Here is a 23,375-nt window from a genome sequence, read left to right as displayed (position 1 = left end):
TCGATTTATTTTTGCCGGTTGCTTGCGTTCCTTGTGATGGTTTACAGCAGGTTCATAGGTTACAGATACTCTACAAGGATCTTAACAAGCTTAGTGTTACATTTAGATTTACAGGTACTCTATGAGGATCTTAACAAGCTTAGTGTTACATTTAGGTTTACAGGTAGTCTACGAGGATCTTAACAAGCTTAGTGTTACATTTAGGTTTACAGGTAGTCTACGAGGATCTTAACAAACTTAGTGTTACATTTAGGTTTACAGGTAGTCTACGAGGATCTTATCAAGCTTAGTGTTGCATTTAGGTTTACAGGTAGTCTACGAGGATCTTAACAAGCTTAGTGTTACATTTAGGTTTACAGGGACTCTATGAGGATCTTAACAAGCTTAGTGTTACATTTAGGTTTACAGATACTCTACAAGGATCTTAATAAGCTTAGTGTTACATTTAGGTTTACAGGTACTCTATGAGGATCTTAACAAGCTTAGTGTTACATTTAGATTTACAGGTACTCTATGAGGATCTTAACAAGCTTAGTGTTACATTTAGGTTTACAGGTAGTCTACGAGGATCTTAACAAGCTTCGTGTTACATTTAGGTTTACAGGTAGTCTACGAGGATCTTAGCAAGCTTAGTGTTACATTTAGGTTTACAGGGACTCTGTGAGGATCTTAACTACCTTAGTGTTACATTCCCATGCTAGTTTTTAGCCCTTATATTTTGCATATGAATAACCCACAGATTAGCCGAACAGTGATATGTTGGAACATTTACATGTTTCCTCTGTTCATGAGGGGTTTGCCAAACCAGGAGAGAATTTTCAGTTTCCTATACATTCATGCAAATTACATTTCAATAGAGTAAGGGAAGTACTTTATGTAGAGTGGAAGAGTTCTCCATAGAAGTGTTATTCTCTGTTATCCAAAACTATCCCTTTAGCATGTGCTCTTTATTTTACAAAAGAGATCGACACCCCTTGAGCGAGTGTTTATGATATCACTGGCCTTGCAAATGTGTAACAGGTCTGATAGAATAGGACTTGCTGAAACTATACGCAAATCAGATGTCACCTCTCTTCTGCTAGACCCCATGATTTTATGAACCTTGCAGGGGCCCTTGATTTATAAAAGTTCTGCTACAGGGCATTCTGATTCCTCATATCCAGCTGTGAGACATCCCAAGTCTATTTAATATGCTGCTCACAGCTCTGTTAATCCTGTTAGTGGCACCTGAGTCTGTTTCACTTTTCCAAAGGTGCTTCTGAATTCTTTAAATGAATGTGAGATCCCAGATTCTTTTAATCCTTGTGGTCCCTTCTTTCTCTCCCAGTGCACATTGGGTCATTGCTTTCCTTGTTTAATTCTCCTGGAGGGCTGTATGACCTTGTTAGTTCTATCAAGACCCCTGAGTACATAAATTTGTGTGTAGCATCCAAATTTTGGTCTCAGTGTACTGATAGCACTCCCTGCATAACATGTGCTGCGACTTTCTGGGAGAGAAGAGACCACCTATATTTATCCACCCGCACATTACCTCATGACACCGATATGGTACTTCTACACATCTTAGTAACATTAAACGAAGACCATTACCACATTATTACCAATTGTAGATCCTCTCAGTGTTTCCTGATGACCACAACTACCTTGATAAAATGAATTCTGTACCTGTTAGTCCCAATACACTAAGCCTGGTTTCCTTTGGCTACTTATCTATTAACTGAAATCCCATGCAACAAATAATAAATACACCCAGTCATTCCTTGATTTTAACAAAACAAACTCCTTGAATCAAGCAGGCCAAGTTCCCACTAGAGGTGAGAACATGCTTGACCTCATCCGAACAAACATTGCCTCTGTCTGCACCTCTACTCTCATCTTCTTCTTCAGAAATTAGTATCTCCTGCCCAATAACTATACCATATTCAGAAATTATTCTAAAACCAACCTAATATCCCTTTTGGAAAGCATGAAGAATTTCAGAAGTGCCCCCTGTTGACTAAATCACTAAGGCTGCTGCATATACCACTGATGTCCATGTCTACAGCCATTGTGTACAGAACCCCATCAACATTCAGCATAAATATAACATAAAACTCAGAAATGAATCCCAATTGTGGAACAACTGACTAAGCAAACTCTAAAAAAGGGGACAAACTATTTGCTTCATATAAAAGATTTCCCTCTTCCCATCATAAGAAGGCATTTAGGTGGGGTAGCAGAAAAATCAAATAAGTCATTGATATCTCTAAGGCAGGATATGAATTCAGTGTAGCAAACTATTAAACAGATAATCATAAGAACTTTTCAATCTACATTAGGAATATTAAACAGCAGCCATCTCATATCAAGCTCCTATCAAATGACATTACCTCTTTTGATCTTGAAGCCATAACCAACATCCTTAGTGACAAATTTCATTGCAGTTTCATCCCTTCCACTCACCCCGTGTCACCTCCCTTGACCCCTAAATGTCCCTTCTTGTAAATCACTATGGGTCAAATGCCAGAACCTCTATGAAGAAGCAAAACCAATAGCTTCATGATTCCAAACTATAAATCAGGGTGTCTTCTTCCACTTAGTACACAGTATAACATTGCTGAAACCCTCTTACTATAAGTCAGGTTGTCCTCCTTCCACTTAGTACAAGGTATAACACTGCTGAAACCCTCTTACTATAAGTCAGGTTGTCCTTCTTCCACTTATACAAGGTATAACACTGCTGAAACCCTCTTACTATAAGTCAGGTTGTCCTTCTTCCACTTAGTACAAGGTATAACACTGCTGAAACCCTCTTACTATAAGTCAGGTTGTCCTTCTTCCACTTAGTACAAGGTATAACACTGCTGAAACCCTCTTACTATAAGTCAGGTTGTCCTTCTTCCACTTAGTACAAGGTATAACACTGCTGAAACCCTCTTACTATAAGTCAGGTTGTCCTTCTTCCACTTAGTACAAGGTATAACACTGCTGAAACCCTCTTACTATAAGTCAGGTTGTCCTCCTTCCACTTAGTACAAGGTATAACACTGCTGAAACCCTCTTACTATAAGTCAGGTTGTCCTTCTTCCACTTATACAAGGTATAACACTGCTGAAACCCTGTTACTATATGTCAGGTTGTCCTTCTTCCACTTAGTACAAGGTATAACACTGCTGAAACCCTCTTACTATAAGTCAGGTTGTCCTCCTTCCACTTAGTACAAGGTATAACACTGCTGAAACCCTCTTACTATAAGTCAGGTTGTCCTTCTTCCACTTAGTACAAGGTATAACACTGCTGAAACCCTCTTACTATAAGTCAGGTTGTCCTTCTTCCACTTATACAAGGTATAACACTGCTGAAACCCTCTTACTATAAGTCAGGTTGTCATTCTTCCACTTAGTACAAGGTATAACACTGCTGAAACCCTCTTATTATAAGTCAGGTTGTCCTCCTTCCACTTATACAAGGTATAACACTGCTGAAACCCTCTTACTATAAGTCAGGTTGTCCTTCTTCCACTTATACAAGGTATAACACTGCTGAAACCCTCTTACTATAAGTCAGGTTGTCCTCCTTCCACTTAGTACAAGGTATAACACTGCTGAAACCCTCTTACTATAAGTCAGGTTGTCCTTCTTCCACTTATACAAGGTATAACACTGCTGAAACCCTCTTACTATAAGTCAGGTTGTCCTTCTTCCACTTAGTACAAGGTATAACACTGCTGAAACCCTCTTACTATAAGTCAGGTTGTCCTTCTTCCACTTAGTACAAGGTATAACACTGCTGAAACCCTCTTACTATAAGTCAGGTTGTCCTTCTTCCACTTAGTACAAGGTATAACACTGCTGAAACCCTCTTACTATAAGTCAGGTTGTCCTTCTTCCACTTATACAAGGTATAACACTGCTGAAACCCTCTTACTATAAGTCAGGTTGTCCTCCTTCCACTTAGTACAAGGTATAACACTGCTGAAACCCTCTTACTATAAGTCAGGTTGTCCTTCTTCCACTTATACAAGGTATAACACTGCTGAATTCCTCTTACTATAAGTCAGGTTGTCCTTCTTCCACTTAGTAAAGGTATAACACTGCTGAAACCCTCTTATTATAAGTCAGGTTGTCCTTCTTCCACTTAGTGCAAGGTATAACACTGCTGAAACCCTCTTACTATAAGTCAGGTTGTCCTTCTTCCACTTAGTACAAGGTATAACACTGCTGAAACCCTCTTATTATAAGTCAGGTTGTCCTTCTTCCACTTAGTACAAGGTATAACACTGCTGAAACCCTCTTACTATAAGTCAGGTTGTCCTTCTTCCACTTATACAAGGTATAACACTGCTGAAACCCTCTTACTATAAGTCAGGTTGTCCTTCTTCCACTTATACAAGGTATAACACTGCTGAAACCCTCTTACTATAAGTCAGGTTGTCCTCCTTCCACTTATACAAGGTATAACACTGCTGAAACCCTCTTACTATAAGTCAGGTTGTCCTTCTTCCACTTATACAAGGTATAACACTGCTGAAACCCTCTTACTATAAGTCAGGTTGTCCTTCTTCCACTTAGTACAAGGTATAACACTGCTGAAACCCTCTTATTATAAGTCAGGTTGTCCTTCTTCCACTTAGTACAAGGTATAACACTGCTGAAACCCTCTTACTATAAGTCAGGTTGTCCTTCTTCCACTTATACAAGGTATAACACTGCTGAAACCCTCTTACTATAAGTCAGGTTGTCCTCCTTCCACTTAGTACAAGGTATAACACTGCTGAAACCCTCTTATTATAAGTCAGGTTGTCCTTCTTCCACTTAGTACAAGGTATAACACTGCTGAAACCCTGTTACTATAAGTCAGGTTGTCCTTCTTCCACTTAGTACAAGGTATAACACTGCTGAAATCCTCTTACTATAAGTCAGGTTGTCCTTCTTCCACTTAGTACAAGGTATAACACTGCTGAAACCCTCTTATTATAAGTCAGGTTGTCCTTCTTCCATTTAGTACAAGGTATAACACTGCTGAAACCCTCTTACTATAAGTCAGGTTGTCCTTCTTCCACTTATACAAGGTATAACACTGCTGAAACCCTCTTACTATAAGTCAGGTTGTCCTCCTTCCACTTAGTACAAGGTATAACACTGCTGAAACCCTCTTACTATAAGTCAGGTTGTCCTTCTTCCACTTAGTACAAGGTATAACACTGCTGAAACCCTCTTACTATAAGTCAGGTTGTCCCTCTTCCACTTATACAAGGTATAACACTGCTGAAACCCTCTTACTATAAGTCAGGTTGTCCTTCTTCCACTTAGTGCAAGGTATAACACTGCTGAAACCCTCTTACTATAAGTCAGGTTGTCCTTCTTCCACTTAGTACAAGGTATAACACTGCTGAAACCCTCTTACTATAAGTCAGGTTGTCCTTCTTCCACTTAGTACAAGGTATAACACTGCTGAAACCCTCTTACTATAAGTCAGGTTGTCCTTCTTCCACTTATACAAGGTATAACACTGCTGAAACCCTCTTACTGTAAGTCAGGTTGTCCTTCTTCCACTTAGTAAAGGTATAACACTGCTGAAACCCTCTTACTATAAGTCAGGTTGTCCTTCTTCCACTTAGTACAAGGTATAACACTGCTGAAATCCTCTTACTATAAGTCAGGTTGTCCTTCTTCCACTTAGTACAAGGTATAACACTGCTGAAACCCTCTTACTATAAGTCAGGTTGTCCTTCTTCCACTTATACAAGGTATAACACTGCTGAAACCCTCTTACTGTAAGTCAGGTTGTCCTTCTTCCACTTAGTAAAGGCATAACACTGCTGAAATCTTCTTAGCCTTTTTAGTGTTGGTCTGCATGAGTGGTATATAACTAAGCTATGGAGAGCAACCTTTGCAATTTATCTTGGTCAATCTCATACATAACAAAATTGATGAACTACAAACCCTCAACCCTAATGAACCAGGCTTTATGAAGGGGGTATCTCTTCTCCTTAAGATTATTGATTTCCTTGACAATGTAACAGATGTTATCGGCAAAGGCCATTCTGTATCTGATTCTCACTAAAGTCTCTCCATTAATGTCAAACTCACTTGCCTAAACTTAAATTCTTACATCACCCACTGGGTAAAAAAATTGGTTGCCCAATTAAACACATACAAAATGAGGGTTAGTAATACATTCTCATCTAAAAGACACAACACAAGACTTTCCCTCAAGGCTCTGTCCTGAATTCCCTCCTCATCAGAATCTAATTCTCTGATGTACCTGAACCAACAGTCGGTGTACCAGTAATGTCCTTAATGAACCAGAAATGTAGCGTGGTTGCATTTTGAAACAGCTGTTCTACTGATTACCACATATGTGGCTGCCTGCTTAAGACTAACACAATCATTAGAGATCTAGGCACCATCATCCACAATGAACTAGCATTCGCCATCAAATATTAGTTGTAGTTAGAAAATCTTATGAACTTGCCCAGTTAATTATCAAAGCTACATCCTCCAGATCCAACATTGTCATATGCCACGTCTATTTTCCTTCATTAGGTCAATCAGACTGCAATGTACCGTTTGGAATGTTCCTATCCAAACACATTGCTGAACAAAAAGAAGAAAGACAACAAGGATTTTAAATGAAAAAGGATTGCATTCCCTTGGCCACCCACAGATAAACTACAAACCTCTCAGTTTTCTATTTCTCATATCAGCTCATATGTGGTGTTGCTTTTTGGGCTATGAAAAATCCTGCACGACAAGACCTCCTCCATATCAGAAATACTGATGCTACCAGAAACATTCAATGCAAAGACCTCAGCCTTCAATTCAACATAAATAACACATCTCAAAGAGATAGATTTTTCACCCAAACAGTCATCTTTGAAACAAACTCACTTTGAATGCCAGATAATGCAACACACTGACCACCTTCAGTTTATGACTTGAGAAGTGGACGGTACCTACAACTTTAAACCTACAGTAAGCAGTACGGCCCTCAGGGAGTGGGGGGTGACACATTTACCTGATAAACTGTTTGGGTCACATGGTTATGCTGCATATGATCAACTAGGCCACCTCCCTAGTAGGAACCTATGAACCAATAATTTCATAGATCCAATGAATCTCTGAACCTTAAACTGTTTTTAAGTCTTCTGACTCCAGGACCTTGAAGACTCTACTGATTTTAAGTCCTTGAAGATCTGTCTACTTCCCAAAGCTGTCACTCATTACACTAGAGTTTAGAGCTCAACAGAGGATCCCATTTGCCTGACTCACCACTTGAGACAGGGTTTGGCACAATGCTTAAGATGTTTACCTCACAAACACAAGGTACAGGGTTTGATTCTTACTATTTACAGAAACTGGCTATGCTTCAAATGGCCCACAAGGGCAGGTATCCTAGTGTTCACCTATGATCCTATATAGCTTTTGTGCTTTATCACACCCTGTGTAACTATTCCCTGTGCAGCACAGACATTGCATCAAGCTTGTCACATGAGCAAATGTTTCTCTACTCAGCCACTGTATTGCATTAACTCCTCACCCACATACATTATTACAATGCATTTATATTATATAAGTGAATGCACTGAATTGCGAACGCTATATAATCGACCAACAATCCCTGAAAACCCAAAATGTCAAACACGTGGATCAGCAATTTTTTTCCCAGGGGAAAAAATCTCTGATCCGTAAAAAACAAACAAAAAAAAAATCAAAACACAAAATAATGTAGGGGGCTTTGCCCCCACACCCCCCTACTTAAATATACCAACTCCGAGATCGCACCTCAGTGGAGGAAATCACAAACTCCCGAAAATGGCCCTGTGTTTTTTGCCCAAGGAAAAAAAATCACTGTTCCGTGCTTTCGGTATTTAGCCATTCATTGCGTTCGCTAAAATAATAGGGACTCATTACAACATCCCAAGGCTTTGACAAGGAATACTTTGGTAACAAGAAAAAAAAAAGATAAAAATAATCTTTTTACAGTATAGATTACATCAGATAACATCTGCAGGGTCATAAACCTCTAAACAAGAAAAGAACATCATTGGACCAGACTGGTAAAAGCCAAATGGCTACCCATTCAGCAGAGAATCATACTCCTATTAGGAAGAATGTTTTTCAAATGAATTAACATGGAGATTTTTCCCTACTTTACAAACAAACTGTGTGAAAAACCTCCTCTAACATATACTCTAAGGTCTCTCTCAGTGGCTACACCAAACCTGCAGACAGCGTCAATGGATTAATGCTGTACCAAGCATTCTTGCTCTGTCTTTGCTCCAAAAATCTGGGGAACTTTTCTAAATTATGTATCACTCATAATGCCAATTGGTAGCACAGGCCATTCTAAAGACCTAACATTTGTAATGCCGATCAGTTGATAGCAGAGACCATTCTAAATGATGTAATACTCTTAATGCAGATCATTTGGTAGCAAAGGCTATTCTAAATTATGTAACACTCATAATGCCAGTCAGTTTGTAGCACAGTACCAACATTTGTTTCTGTACCATCATTACACAGCACCTCTCTTAGCTGTGGAATGCATTCCCACTACAAATTAAGCATTGTGATACATTATTTTCCTGCAAATGGTAACAGGACAATTGGATGTGTATTCACAAATTCACCATGGCCTTTACTGGTCTGGTTATGCTCGAGACAAAACATGTTCAATATGCAGGTGGGTACCAGCAAAGCCTAAATAGTCTCACAACTTAATTGCCTTGTTTTCCTATAATCCTAGGATCCTAAGAAACTACATCCTCAAAGATGACAATCTAAATGTTTCCTAAATAGGGAAATGGCCATTGTCTCCCAATATTCTATCTGAAATTAGCCACTTGATTAAAAATTGAAAGAGTAACTGAACACAAGGTAGGCACAGACACCACTCCCCAACAGAACATTGCTCCAAAGTAACAGCAGCGTACTGCTGCAAGGAAACAGTGCCATTGTCACCAAATGACAAAAACAACTCCACCACTCCTCCTCGAATTTCACAAATTACAATATACTGGAAAGAACACCAAACTGCTGTGCGTTTGAATTTTTTAATTCTGGTACCTCGGCCTTCGCCTTCTCCTGGAATACAATTCACATGTCAAACTCCACCCATATTTAAACAAACATTTAATTGTTTAATTGGAACACCATCCCCTGATTTTTCAATTAAATTTCCTTAATGCTATGTATAAAAATATATCTTTCTGGCAACAGCTTCCCTTTGTTTATATGAAATACAAAAACAATGCATGATTCTTGTTTTTATAAATATAATATATAAATCAGTGCATAAATGCATCAATGTAAATAAATCTTTTTTCCTTAAAAAACCCACACAGAAATTAATACATAAATACATCAATGTAAATAAATCATATTTCTCTGAAAAACCCACACGAAAACCCCCACAAAAATCCACACAAAAAAATCACACAAAACAATTCTAATACCTCAGCATTTTCCTAAAATTTCAATATTTATGTGATTTTCTTAATATTATTTATGTGATTTTTTTAAATATTATTTATGTGATTTTTAAATACCAAAAGATATGTGGAATAAATTTAGATCTCCAAGTTCATCCCATTGGGAAACAAAGTTTTCAAATTGAAAATGAATCTGGATTCCATTAATAACAATTTCTCACGAAACATAGTTTCATTTCCAAATACATTGGGCCTACCTAGAACACCAAACATGAAACCCTCCGGAACCCCCTTATGTTGTTCACAAAAATGTTTTCCTATTGGACTTTCTAACCTCTTGTTTCTTATGTCTCCCAAATGTTCAAGAATCCTGAGTTTGACCTTCCTTGTTGTCTGACCTACATACCATTTTGGTTTCTCACATCCACACCCAATAATATACACTACCCCAGTGGAATTACAGTTGTAAAAATCTAAAGCTTTATATCTGACCTCATTGATTTTGATACCATCCAAGTTTTTAACCCAAATGCAAACCTTGCACTTTCCACATCTGAATGTTCCTTTTTTATTACATTTATTAGCTATGTTGTTCCTTCTGAAATTCAACAATTCCCTGAGATTATAATACCTCTTGTAAGAAAAGGTAACCCTTGATGGAAAAAGTTTTCCTATTTTTTCGTCTTCACTAATGATGGGCCAAAATCTCCGCACTATTTCCCTAAGAGTGTTGGAAAATTGTGAGTATCTGGTGACAAAAAATATGTTGTCACCAGACCTGTCTTCACCATAGTCATCGTCATCAACAATGCTAGATTTCCCAAAATTCCATGACTCACTCCATTTCCCGGTTCGGTCACCAAGACCTAACTCACACTCTACCTTCCTCCGGGCTTCCCTCACACCTCCTTTGGAATAACCCCTTCCTATCAATTTTCTTTCAACCTTATTGAACTCACTAAGAATCACTTTCTTTTCAGATGTGTGCCTACCTATTCGCTTAAATTCACCCAAAGGTAAAGATTTTATCAGAAAATCACTATGCATGCTGGATGCATGAAGGAAATTCTCAGCTGCGGTCTTTTTATAATGTGGTTTATACTGTATTTTATTATCAGGATCTAAATAGATTTCCACATCTAAATATTGGATACTTCTGCCCCCCACAATATGAGTGAAATCTAGTCCCCAGGTGTTATTCCTCATCTCACAAACAAAGTTTGTGAATTCCTCTGGAGTACCCCTACATAGGAATAACAAATCATCAATGAATCTCATATACTTGACTACTTTGTTTTTATAAAATTCAGAAGGATAAATATAATTATTCTCAAAATGTGCCATAAACAAAATAGCATATGAGGGCGCAAAAGCTGCCCCCATTGCTGTGCCCTCCTTCTGCAAAAAATGCTTCCCTTCAAAGCCAAAGCAATTGTGTGTTAGACAGAAGTCCAATAAACTGATAATGTAGAAAGTCCTAGGTCCATCCCCCAACATTTTCTCCACTGCCTTTAAACCTTGCAATCTATTGATGCTAGTGTAAAGGGACCTGACGTCCACACTAGCCCAATAGAAATTGTCATCCCACACAATTTTACTAACTTCCAAGCACACCTCATCACTGTTCTTAACATGTGACTGTACCCTAGCCAAATGACATTTCAATAAGGAATCGAGGAATATTCCTACATTTTGTAAATAGCCCCCTTTGCCAGAGACTATAGGACGCCCTGGAGGATTGATCATATCTTTATGTATCTTGGGAATGGTGAAAAATCTAGCTATCCTCGGATTCTTGATATGTAACTTCCTTACATCCCCCGATGTTAGAAAACCTAACCTTTCACCTCTTTCTAATAGTTCCAATAGTAAAGCATTATATTCTCTTAATGGATTTATGGGTAGTTCTGAATAAGTGATGGTGTCCCTTAACAGTTCCAGAGCCATAGAATTGTATTTGTCCCTGGAAAGGACTACCCAGTTCCCACCTTTATCAGCTTGAGAAAACACATACTGGTCATTAATATCTTTTAAATGTGACAGAGCCTTCCACTCTTCTCTATTTAAATTGTATTTTTTCTTTTTCCTACAAAATTTATTATGTTCTTCTTCCACAATTTTCAATAGTGTTTTCTCAAAGACGTTAATCACCAAATTTCTTCTTGGTGGCATAAATTCACTGTGATAGGGAATTTTGGGAACTGTTAGCCTGCCATAGCCTGTACTAAAGGAGAAGCCCCCCCCCATGTTCACCCACTTCCTCATGTGCATAAATGTCCACAAATTCATTTTCATGTAATGTTAAATTAAGCAAAGAATCTTCTAAACATTCAACATTCTCTGTACACTCAAAATTTTCAACAACATCAATCACATTTGCTTCATAGATTTTATCATGAGACGAACAATTTTGATCTACAAAAAAATCCCTTAAATACAACTTTCTGCAAAATTGCTTGATTTCCATACATAAGTCTGCCAAAGAAGGAAAGCTAACGGGCACAAATTTGGTACCCTTAAATAGGACTTGCATAGCACTCTCAGATATATGTAAATCAGAAATGTTAATTATATTGTGGTTCTCACCTTCATGAGAGTCCGTATTATTACAAGGACCTGATGGAACTTCTTGAAGCACATTCTCTTCACTCACAAAACCAATATTTCCATATAACATTGAGTCCTGCATAGAGTCCTGTATAAGATTTTGTCGTGGTTCCTTTTGACATGTGAATTGTATTCCAGGAGAAGGCGAAGGCCGAGGTACCAGAATTAAAAAATTCAAACGCACAGCAGTTTGGTGTTCTTTCCAGTATATTGTAATTGTCACCAAATGCCCAGAAACAATCACGTACAATGACATGAGTGCAGCCAAAATATCAAAACCAAAAATCAAGTCACACAGTCAGCTGGAAGGCTTGAAAGAATGAAATGTAATGACAACTGAGCACTTTCATCTAAGTAAAATCAAGGACTACATCAGAACATTTGATATAGCATTTATAACAAAACTTAAAATATGTAATATCCGGTTAAACAAAAGAAAAAACACATATTAAATAAACATTAAAATGAAACATGAAGCATATATGCTTAAAAATGTTAAAGCTTAGCGGGGTTCATTTTTAAAACACTACTAACGGAAACTGCATCATTAATGCCTGGAGTTTGTGATGCATTAAATATAAGTTACCATATTAATTCACGCATCTCAAGCTTGTTTTAAAAGTGCCACCACAAATGTCCACCTGGACCTGTTCAAGGACTGTAAATACAAGTCTTTTAAAATTATCACATCTAATTGTGCGTAGCTATAAGTTATTACTCTCATCCTATTTATTTATGTCATGCATGTGTTCCCATATCCTCTTATATACAGGACGGATTGTCTTACCTACGGAGAATGCAGGACATGAAGCAAACTGTACTAAATCAACCACCCCTGCAGAATTGCACATCAAATGTCCTCTAGGTGTCACAGTGTAGTCATAATTCTTCATATTAATACATTTACTTGTTGAAATATATTTACATTTAAAGGTACCATTAGCTTTATATGAACCGCCCAAAGTAGGGATTTCCAAATTTTTTTATATTACAGTCTTATATGAAAACAAAAGATGTGGCTTGACCTGACACAGAGGACAACAATGAGTCATTCTTAAAAAAACAGTGATTTTTAACAATTTCTTTGGCTTTCTGTGCTACAGGAAAATGTGTCAATACCATAGAACTGGTGATTGCAGCTTGATTACCTTCAATGTTCAGAAACACTTTCTATTCACTAGCACTGGCACCATGGCCACATATATTCTGCACCTTCAGTGTTCAGAAACACGTTGTGTTCACTAGCGTTGGCACCATGGCCACATTTATTCTGCTTCTGCCATCTATTACGTGTTGCTTTAAAAAGTCTAACATATTCAAAGGATAACCCTTTTCAACAAATAAATTGCCTAGATACTCTAATGAGCTGTGATATCCCCTTCTTTTGATGCAAAGGATGACTACTCTTGAAATGAAATAGTTATTACAAAAAGTACATTTTCTGAAAACCTTAGACTTAAATAGATTTGCCCTCAAATCTTTATGTACGGTAACAGCTAAGAAATCGATAATGTCATATGCTAAAGTGTATGTAAACTTCAAAAAAGAAGTAGTTGGACCTAAACAAAAAAATAACGTTTGCAAAACAAACAGTGCTAGAATTACCCAGTCTAAGGATCTAAACCTTGTGTATGACAGAAACAAAACATGTTGAAGAGACGGGTATGTGTCTCAAAGATTATCCCTTTTCTAGAAAAGAGTCCCCATTCATGTGAAACATAGCTCTTCCTTAAGCTTATTCAAACACAATTTGGACTAATGAATGGGAAATTACAAATTCACCCCTGGCTTGTCTCCTATGGCCCTTACAGACACACACAGCTTGTAGATGCTGTAAGGCACAGGCATATATCAAGGTCACTTTAGTCCTTGGCCATTGATAAATGGGAAAATGTGGACACGAATGTCTAGGCTTAAAAAGGCTCTAGGGCCATTACTCTAGCAAACTCACATGATACTATGATCCTATGACCAGTTCCAAAATTAAAAAAAGTCATCCAACTATGTAAAATATGACTGGACTGACTTACCAAATTCAGAACTGTCTGAAGGACCTTAATAGTTTTCAAGATTTTAAGGCTCTGCAAAATGAACAGTTTGAAATCTTCAACAGGACTGGAGTAAAAATGATGCAATTATTGGTCCAATTGCTGTGGTGCTGTGTTCTAAATTTTTGTTCATACTACTTAGTTTGTGGTTGAGCATAGCTTTACAGTCAGTAGGACTTGTTTTACCATATTTCTTTGCTGTCTTGTGTTGTTGCTGACTGACATGGCTGAAAGTATCACTGGAAATGCAGAAGCCATGCCACAGGCCTAGCAACTCTGGTCAAAGGAGGCGACTACAAAGTTTCTTAAATATACAAGGTAATCCTTTGTCAACTGAGAATATGGATGTTTCTGCACACATTTAATAACTGAACATAATGAGAGTGCAACTACAAAAGACTTGTTTAAACACTTGGAAAATCGGCTATATAAGTTAGAGACTTCAATGTCAGAGACTGCATTCTGAAGCCTGCTGTGTGCTGAAAGTTGCTCCTAGAGGGCTGAGGGTGTTGAATATTCCCTCATATGGAAAAACTTACCCAGAACTTTTAGCAAAATGGCAAAGAATTAATTTAGAGACAAGGTTTTCTTATATTAAGTTGCTGATTGACTTTTTGTGCTTGTAGAGCAACAGAATTGTAAAGATATCAACAACTTACAAAAAGAACTGCATAGCCTTAATATTGATGCACAAGTTGATCTTTATATGAGTGAGTTAACTGAAGAATTACACCTGTATGAAACTAAGCTATTAGCTCAAAAAAAGAAAAAAACTTCAGAGAGACATTGTTGATTTCCAACAACAAAATGTGTTTGCCTGGCCGAGAGAGCAGTGTAAAGAGCCAGTACAACCTAGAATTTCTAAGGCTACTAACTCTATTACTTAAAATAATGGTTCTGTTAATGCTTCAACAGTGGTGCAGGAATGTGCTGTTTCTTCACCTAATGCTAATACCTCCACATACAGTATACCTTTGGTGGTCCCTTCCCCAACTGAGCAGCAGCTTAGAAGAACTGTTCTTTCTCCAGAACAGGTAGTATGGCCTAAAATACTGAATATTTCTGGTGACTCTATTTTTTGGGTCTCCCTTTACCCTGCAAATTCCAATGCAAGGAATACAAATATGTGAAAAGCAAAGGAAAGAAATTCAAGAGAAAGAACTCCTTTCAGGACTGAGAACCACAAACTCTCAAGAAGATGTGGAATATAGCAAACAACTAGAATGGAACTTATCGCAGAGACAGTTAACAGAAGTTGAACTTTCTTTACTTATAAAAGGTTTGTCTTTTATTCCTTCTCAAAGGGCTGATTTAGCTGACACTATTATAGAACTTGAAATTTTGTACAAAAAATAGCTCTGAAAGAGCAGTTTGGTTTTTCTGTGTCACATGAAAGTGTATGTAACTATAAAAAGCCAAGAGCTTTCTGTCCAACATTGTCTTCCACTTTGGAAGTTTTTTTTCAAATGTATGTGAATAACAGATGTATAATCTTTTTGAAACTAATAGTGAGTATAAACAAAATAAGTTTTATAACTTAAATAAAAGTGAGAGACAAGTACTTGAAAATTTACAAAGATATAGTGACATTGTAATACAACCAGCCGATAAAGGCAATTCCTTTGTTGTGTTAGATAAAGAGTATTATGTTACTACTATGAATACCATGCTTAGAGATGATAATACATATACCAGCATAGAACTTTATTCTGTGCAAAAGTTAATTGAAAGGTTCACTAAGTCTCTTGTTAACTGCTTTGAAGAAACAGTTATTGCTAAAGAACTGTACCAGTATCTTAAAGTAGAACACCCTGTTGTATCTACGTTGAATGGTTTGCTGAAAATACATAAAAATCTTGTAACTCCAGCTTTTAGACTCATAGTAGCTGGAGGTGGATGGGTAACTGAACTGGCATCTTTATGTGTATAAAGACATTTAAGACCTATTTTAGACAAGTATGCTATCGTTTTGCATGATACAGAACATTTCTTACGTGATGTTTACTCTTTTCTTGAGAGTTATGCTGAAACTGGTACATAGATTATGGTAACATTAGATGTTATGTCTCTGTTTAGGGTTATACCTAACCAAATAGGTCTTTCCTATGTTAAAAAAGTTTCTTAAAGAAGAAGGCTCTCTCACTGATGAAAAAATAGACTTTATCTGCTACCTTATAGAGCTGGTGCTAGAATATAATATTTTTCTATTTGAGAAGTAATATTACTTGCAGACCTCTGGCGTAGCTATGGGCACATCCTGTGTCAATAGCTATACCAATATGGTCATGGCACACTGGGGAAAATGTAAACATCTTAAATGTTGAACAATTTAATGTGCATGTAAAATTCTATCCGCGTTTTGTCGATGACTTATATATTCTTTGGAAAGGAGACCTTGAAAGTTTAAATAATTTTCTAAGTGCTATAAATTCAAGTACATCCTTTCTTAAGTTTACTATGAAACATTCTTGCACTTATATAGATTTCCTTGATGTTACCTTGTATAGGGGCATAGATGGAAAGCTGCACACTAAGAGATGTAGAAAACTATGTTATGCACATAGTTATCCTGAACGTAATAGTATGCGTCCACCACATATTTTTGGAAATGTGGTAAGAGGTCAACTTTTAAGAGTTTCTAGGCTCCATGACTAGGAACAAGAATTTGAAACAACTATGTGTTCCACTAGTATGGAATTTACTGAACATGGTTATAAACCTTTTGAAGTTAGTAAAGCATGTGAAAGGGTTAAGTTAGACAGACAAAGCAGTGGATGCCCGTTTTTTTTCACATAAAGAAAAAATAAGAAAAACTGCTCATAATAATTGTTACAGCAATGTAGCTTATTGTATGACTTTTAGTACTGACAGCATAGATATAAAAAATATTATTACAACAAATTGGCATATTTTGTCTTCTGACCCTATTCTACGTGAGTTTGTTAGTGCAGATCCAAATTTTATTTATAAAAACAAAAAATCATTGAAAAGACATCTTTGTTTCCCTAATACAAGTAAACTACAGCAATCTAGTATTACAACCAACTAGTTTTGGTACCTCTATCTGTGGCAAATGTACTTTTTGTAAATACATTGACGTATCCAATATATTTATACAACCAGACAATGGTAATCATTATGTCTTTAAAGTTAAAGCTAATTGTGACACTAAAAACTTAGTTTATTTAGCACAGTGTGTGACTTGTTCAAAATTTTATATAGGAAAAAGTAATAGGTGACTTAAGGAACGAATTAGAGACCATTATTACTGTGTCAATAAGGGCCATAGTTATAGTGCCTTAGCTAAACATATACTAGAGAAAGGCATTAACTAAGGTTTAAGTTTATGGCAGTAGAAGTAATTTATGAAAGTTTTAGGTTGGGTGATATAACTAATGTCACAGAAGGGAAAGACTTAAGATGGATTCTGAAACTATCAGCGCATAGAGGTGCAGGCTTGAATGAATCAGTACCTCTTAAGCCAGTTCTGAAAGAAAGAAAGCTTCTTAAATAAGTATACTGCTATGTGTGTTTTTATGACAATAGCCTTTTATGGTTTCTGTCTTAAAAGAAAGCTGTGCCTTTAAATTTTTATGGCTATTGTACTTGAAAGTTTTTTATTTGTAGATATTTAATTGATTGCATTTGAAATATTTGAGATGCTGCTGATTTTTGTATGGTCTGAAGAAGCAATTTTATCATGAAAGTGCTTACCTGTGTTCGAATAAAAGTCTATTTGGATTTGACACTGCTCTTTGCCGTCTGCTTTTTGTTGGTTTGCTGTGGTGCTGTGTTCTAGATTTTTGTTCATACTACTTGGTTTGTGATTGAGCACAGCTTTATCGTCAGCAGGACTTGTTTTACCATAATTATTGGTTCAAGCTAACATCCGCAAGATGGAAACACTGCTTGTTGATATTCATAATTTAAATGATTCCATCATTTCTGATTTCCTTTTTGAAAAAAAAAATTTAAAACTCAGTATGCAGCAATATTAAGTAAAGTAAATAAACAATGTGATGATATTACAATATGTAAACAGAAGAAAATGGCTTGTGATAAAAGTGATCAACTAGGGAAAATCGACTTTTCTTTGTCTCATAGTTCTAGCCCTTCCACAATTCCTCCAGTCTTGCTCTGAATACCATTTAATCCATCTTTTTTTCTCCCCATACCCACCTTCCCTTCATCTACTCCATCTACCACCAGCATATTTTCATTTCATCCTTTAACTGCTTTCTCCAGTTACAAACATGACCCTCTAAACTGTGTGTGTTATTCTAGTTCTTTTCTGTAATTTAACATCCTGTCACACTAATTTATCTGTCTCCTCCCTTTCTCCTACACCCAAAATATTTTCTGAACTCCGCTGCCCCAATTACTTCACCGCCACTGCACTCTGTCTCTTCAACAATCACCCTAGTAATCTATTTAAAATAAAAGTATGTAACAACCAAATGAAACACCTACCATTAAAGCAAAAACTAAAATATAACAACAAATCCACTTTACGCTTCTTCACCCTCACCAAAGTAACTTTGAGTGGAGATGTACACCTTAATTCTGGTCTTACACAGACCTCCAACCAGCAAACCTCAATTAATGGCATCCAAAAAAGCCATTTCCAAGGTCCAAATCAATTAAACCTTACTTCTGTGACTCTGGGTAGACGTAATACATTCAATAAAGTCAGAGCCTGGGTGTCCTACTATTCCCCAGATGTACTGGCCATTTTTGAAACTTGGCTTAAAGCACATATTCCTGACTCTGAAATACTGCCCCCTGGCTATAGTATTATCAGTGCTGACCATTCAGCAAAAAAGGAGGTGGGACACTCTCTTCTACTCTGCCTCACTGGGAATTACTCCCTATACAACAAACACAGTACCTAAATTCCAAAATACAAAATCACTCATTTCACTCCTTAAATTAAATAATCATTAAAAATCTTGTATCGCTGTCCTCTTTATTATCCCTGAAAAATATAAATACCCTCAAAAACATTCTATACTGGATAATCTAAACTTTTCCAAATTGAAAAAAATCATATTAGGTGACACTAATACCCAAGTTTCTAAGCTCTAGTATTAACATTTTTGTCCTAACCCAGCTTATTAGTACCCTTACATGATACAATAAAACTACAAATAATGGAGCCTTTCTGGACTGGATCATTGTCTCAGACCCCAACAAATATAGCATCTCTAGCATTTCTCCTGACTCCCTCAGTGACCACCTCCCCACCTATACTCAGAAGATTTGTGCCAATCAACCCAAGCAACATATCTATAGAGTGACTCAGACTCAATAAATGTAAAACGTCAGTCTGTTTTAGCAGCATTACAGTCTACTAACTGGTCTCTCCTAAAACACCTTTCACTAGACAAAGCCAGCTCCGTCTTCAATATAAAGTTTCTGGATACTCTAAATCGCCTTGTTTCCATCAGGGACAAAATTATGAAAAACATCCACACTCCTTGACAGTCGAACAATTCTAGAACTCTTGTACAAAAAGAGATAAAGCCTGGAAATAAATCTTAGCTTGCGAAATAATAAACCCCAATTTTAGCTACAATACAATGAACTGAGAAACTTACCAAAAACAAATCAACTTTGACAAAAAACATTGTTATAATAATCTCCAAAATCAACATAAATGCACCCCCCCCCCCAAAAAAAAAATTCTGGACATCAATCAATGACCTACTTCACCCCTGGCACTAAATGTAATCCTAATCCACTACCCAATAGCTCTGAATTAGAAATTGCTACGCAGCTTTATTGATAGCGTAACTGCCCTGAACAAACATGCCTCACCTGCTACAACCTCTATACCACTACTCCAATCTCTGCGTGGCCCAAACTGCATCTTCTTCACACACAAAGTCCCCGACCGAATGTTCTCTTCAGTCACTATCCACTTTGACGATTAGGAAACTATTTCACAAACTCAAACCTTGCTTTCCCTCTTCAGGCAACCTATCCTCTGAATACCTAAAATGGCTCCTGATGTAATTGCATACCCACTGCCAAGTCTAATTAACAGATCTATCACAGAATCCTATTTCCCACATTTATGGAAGCAATCCTATGTTGCTCCTCTTCACAAAGGTGACAGTTCGTTTGACATCTTTAACTTCCACCCTATAACTATCCTTTCTACACTTTTCAAGATACTTGAAAAAAAATCATTTGCAAACAACTAATCCAATACCTCCTTAAAAAAATGTCACACAAATAAGTAAATAAATAAATAAATAAATATCAGCTCTTCAATCCCAAACAGCATAGTTTTCATCCTTCCCACAGTACAACAACTGTTCTCCATTCATTCACAGACATAGTCAGTAAAGCCAGAGATGAAGGAAAACTCATCTCTGCTATGTTCCTTCATTCATGTAGGCCTTTGACACAGTATCACCTACAACAAAGCTCAATACTAGGACTCTGTGAACAAACCCTACTCTGATTCAATAGCTACCTGACAGACAGACATTCGGTTAAATGGCTCAACACACATCCTCATTTTTACCAGTACTTACGGGAGTCCCCCAAGGATCCATTCTAGGACCCCTTCTTTTTAACGCAGTCATAAATAATCTCCAAACCTCCTCAAAACAAGCATCAATAGAATATAACAATGACTCAATGCTTATTTGCTCCTCTAACAGCCTTAATCACCTGCAATTTACAAGCCTTTAACTTTACTGTAAACTAACTCAAAGATGCCCAACTTTTACTTAACCCAAAGGAAAACAAGTTACCTTTATTTTTACATAAAAAAATTCACTCAACACAAAGACAATTTCAGAATCACTTCTCTTGACAACACAATAATTAAAATTGTCACTCGTATTAAACTTCCATGATTATCCACAGATAATCACCTCATATCTGATCTCTGCATTCAAAATTCTATCAAGAATCCCCATCAAAAGTTAGGTAGGATGTACAGAAGTAAACAATACTTGACCAATCCCACCAAGTAAACTTTGGAAACACCTACTTATTGCCTTGTCTCCTGTCTGTCACTCCTATATTCTCCAGCTCCAATCATCAATCATCAATAAAGTCCAAACTTGAACAATATATTACAATAAAATTCCTTGCTTTGCTGCTAGCAAACCTCACTTCACCCATCACTCCTCTGCCCTCAGAAAACTCATTTGGTTAGAATTCCCCCACTATATGAACTATACTCGACTACTGACTACCTACACACTTATAAACAAACCTGCTGACCACCCCTCTTTTAGCAGACTCATACAAATCTATCATTCCAATCACATACTGTGCTCAAACGACAAACAAATGCTGTCCATCCGCAGTGTTCATAATGCTGCTCGACAAAGCCTTTATTCTGTGTACCTAAAGCTTGAATCAACTTCCTATAATTATTAGGAGCTCCCCAAATATTACTACATTTAAGATCTCTCTAAACTTTCATGAATAACTCATGGCTCTGTTCATGCAGTTCTCCTGCCTAACTCTCATCTTCCTTATATCATATATGTATTTATTTTTGTCAATCTATGTCTCTGGATCAGTTTCCCTAATCTCCCCTTATTCTTTTTCCCCCTTCTACACTTTTTTCTTATCTCTGCTATTAGTCCGTCTCCCTTATTAACTCATCCCATCCCACCCCTTTCTCCCTCCACTACTACTCTCTCATAATATATAACTGCCTGCTAAACAACTTTGCTTTTTTTCTGTCATTGTACTAAACACTTTTTTCTTTTTTCTTGCCTTATATAAGATAATCTAGTTTTATTCAACAAACTCTTCCACTTCTTAACTTAACTAAACTGCAGAATTTTACCTTTTACCATCAACTATTTGTACTTGGCATATTGTATCACTTGACTGTAAATTGTGTCTTTTTTTAAAGTTTGTAATGTGATGCTTCTCTCCCTGGGCCTCTCCTGAAAAAAGGCTTTTTCCCATTTGGACATCCTTGGTCAACAAATGTCAATAAAATCACATGAAAAACTCGCTCGCAATCTCATAGCCTACAATTAACCTGAAAGTCAGCCCTCCCTTTTGACATACAAAAAAACATCATGACCTAAAGCAATAACACTAATCACAGTGGGAAATGCTGCTGTGTCCACAGGAACACTAATCACAGTGGGTAATAATACTGTGTCCACAGGAATATTAATCACAGTGGGGAATACTGCTGTGTCCACATGAACACTAATCACAGTGGGGAATATTGCTGTGCCCACAGGAACATTAATCACAGTGGGGAATACTGCTGTGTCCACATGAACACTAATCACAGTGTGGAATACTGCTGTGTCCACATGAACACTAATCACAGTGGAGAATACTGCTGTGTCCACAGGAACACTAATCACAGTGGGAAATATTGCTGTGTCCACAGGAACAGTAATCACATTGGGGAACAGTACTGTGTCCACAGGAACACTAATCACAGTGGGGAATACTGCTGCATCCACAGGAACACTAATCACAGTGGGAAATACTGCTGTGTCCACAGAATGGTGACAACATTTTTGTAATGGTTTTGTTTGATTTCCATTGCATCTGTTTCTCTAATACAAATTTCATGGATACTGTACATACAGTGTATTGTTAATGTGATAATATTATTGTGTTATTTTGCTTCTTTTTGTTGTTTTTGCTCATAAACAAAATGTTTCTCTTCATCTGTTCTATTTCTGCATTCCCAGGCTGAGCCTGAAAATGGTCCAGATGGATCAGGGCTCTTCCCTGGCTAGCAAACAAAATATCCCTCTTCCACCCCACCTCATGACAAGCAAACTGCCTTAATGTTCTACTGTAATCAGGACGCTAAATGTTCTGGAGTAAGAAGCACTGAGGGTGGACACACATCTGCATGGATTTTGGCAGATAGCCAGCTGTTATTCGTATTGAAAAGTCAAAGTAAACTTTATTGTCATTCAGATTATACAATTTGTGCATGACTAAATGAAATTCCGTTACTCCTTCTCAAAGTGAAGGCATTTTCCACATAGACAATCTATACTACAGTTGCTACAGACATGACACACAATATTGTCTTACACTCTTAACTAACTATACATAAATATTGTACAGAAACAGGGAACATTTTGCACTAATGATTATTGCACATTTAGGATTGCATAAGAATAAGAATATGAATTAAGAGAATCCCAGTGGGATTATTGCACCAAAGTTATTGCACAAAAATGTGTGATACCTACTGTCAGAGTTCAGAGTTCAGAAGAGTATTGAGTTAGTATGAGTTTAGTAGTCTGATGGCCTGTGGAAAAAAGCTCTTGTTGTACCTGGCTGTT

The 23,375-nt window shown here is 37.0% G+C and overlaps 1 long non-coding RNA gene across 1 annotated transcript in view; it reads right to left on the bottom strand.

Moving 5' to 3' along the window:
* Nucleotides 1–23,375, bottom strand: part of LOC122804093 — a 280,116-nt gene that overhangs the window by 214,808 nt on the left and 41,933 nt on the right. Inside the window, exon 2 of the long non-coding RNA XR_006365172.1 lies at nt 17,785–18,023. This is a non-coding gene — a long non-coding RNA (uncharacterized LOC122804093). The remainder of the gene's footprint in view (nt 1–17,784; nt 18,024–23,375) is intronic.

The sequence above is a fragment of the Protopterus annectens genome, chromosome 6.part0 (assembly GCF_019279795.1).
Source record: "Protopterus annectens isolate FY-2018-M chromosome 6.part0, PAN1.0, whole genome shotgun sequence".
Taxonomy (NCBI): domain Eukaryota; kingdom Metazoa; phylum Chordata; order Ceratodontiformes; family Protopteridae; genus Protopterus; species Protopterus annectens.
Note: the sequence above shows the minus strand (reverse complement) of the source record. Positions and strands in the feature narration are given on the sequence as shown.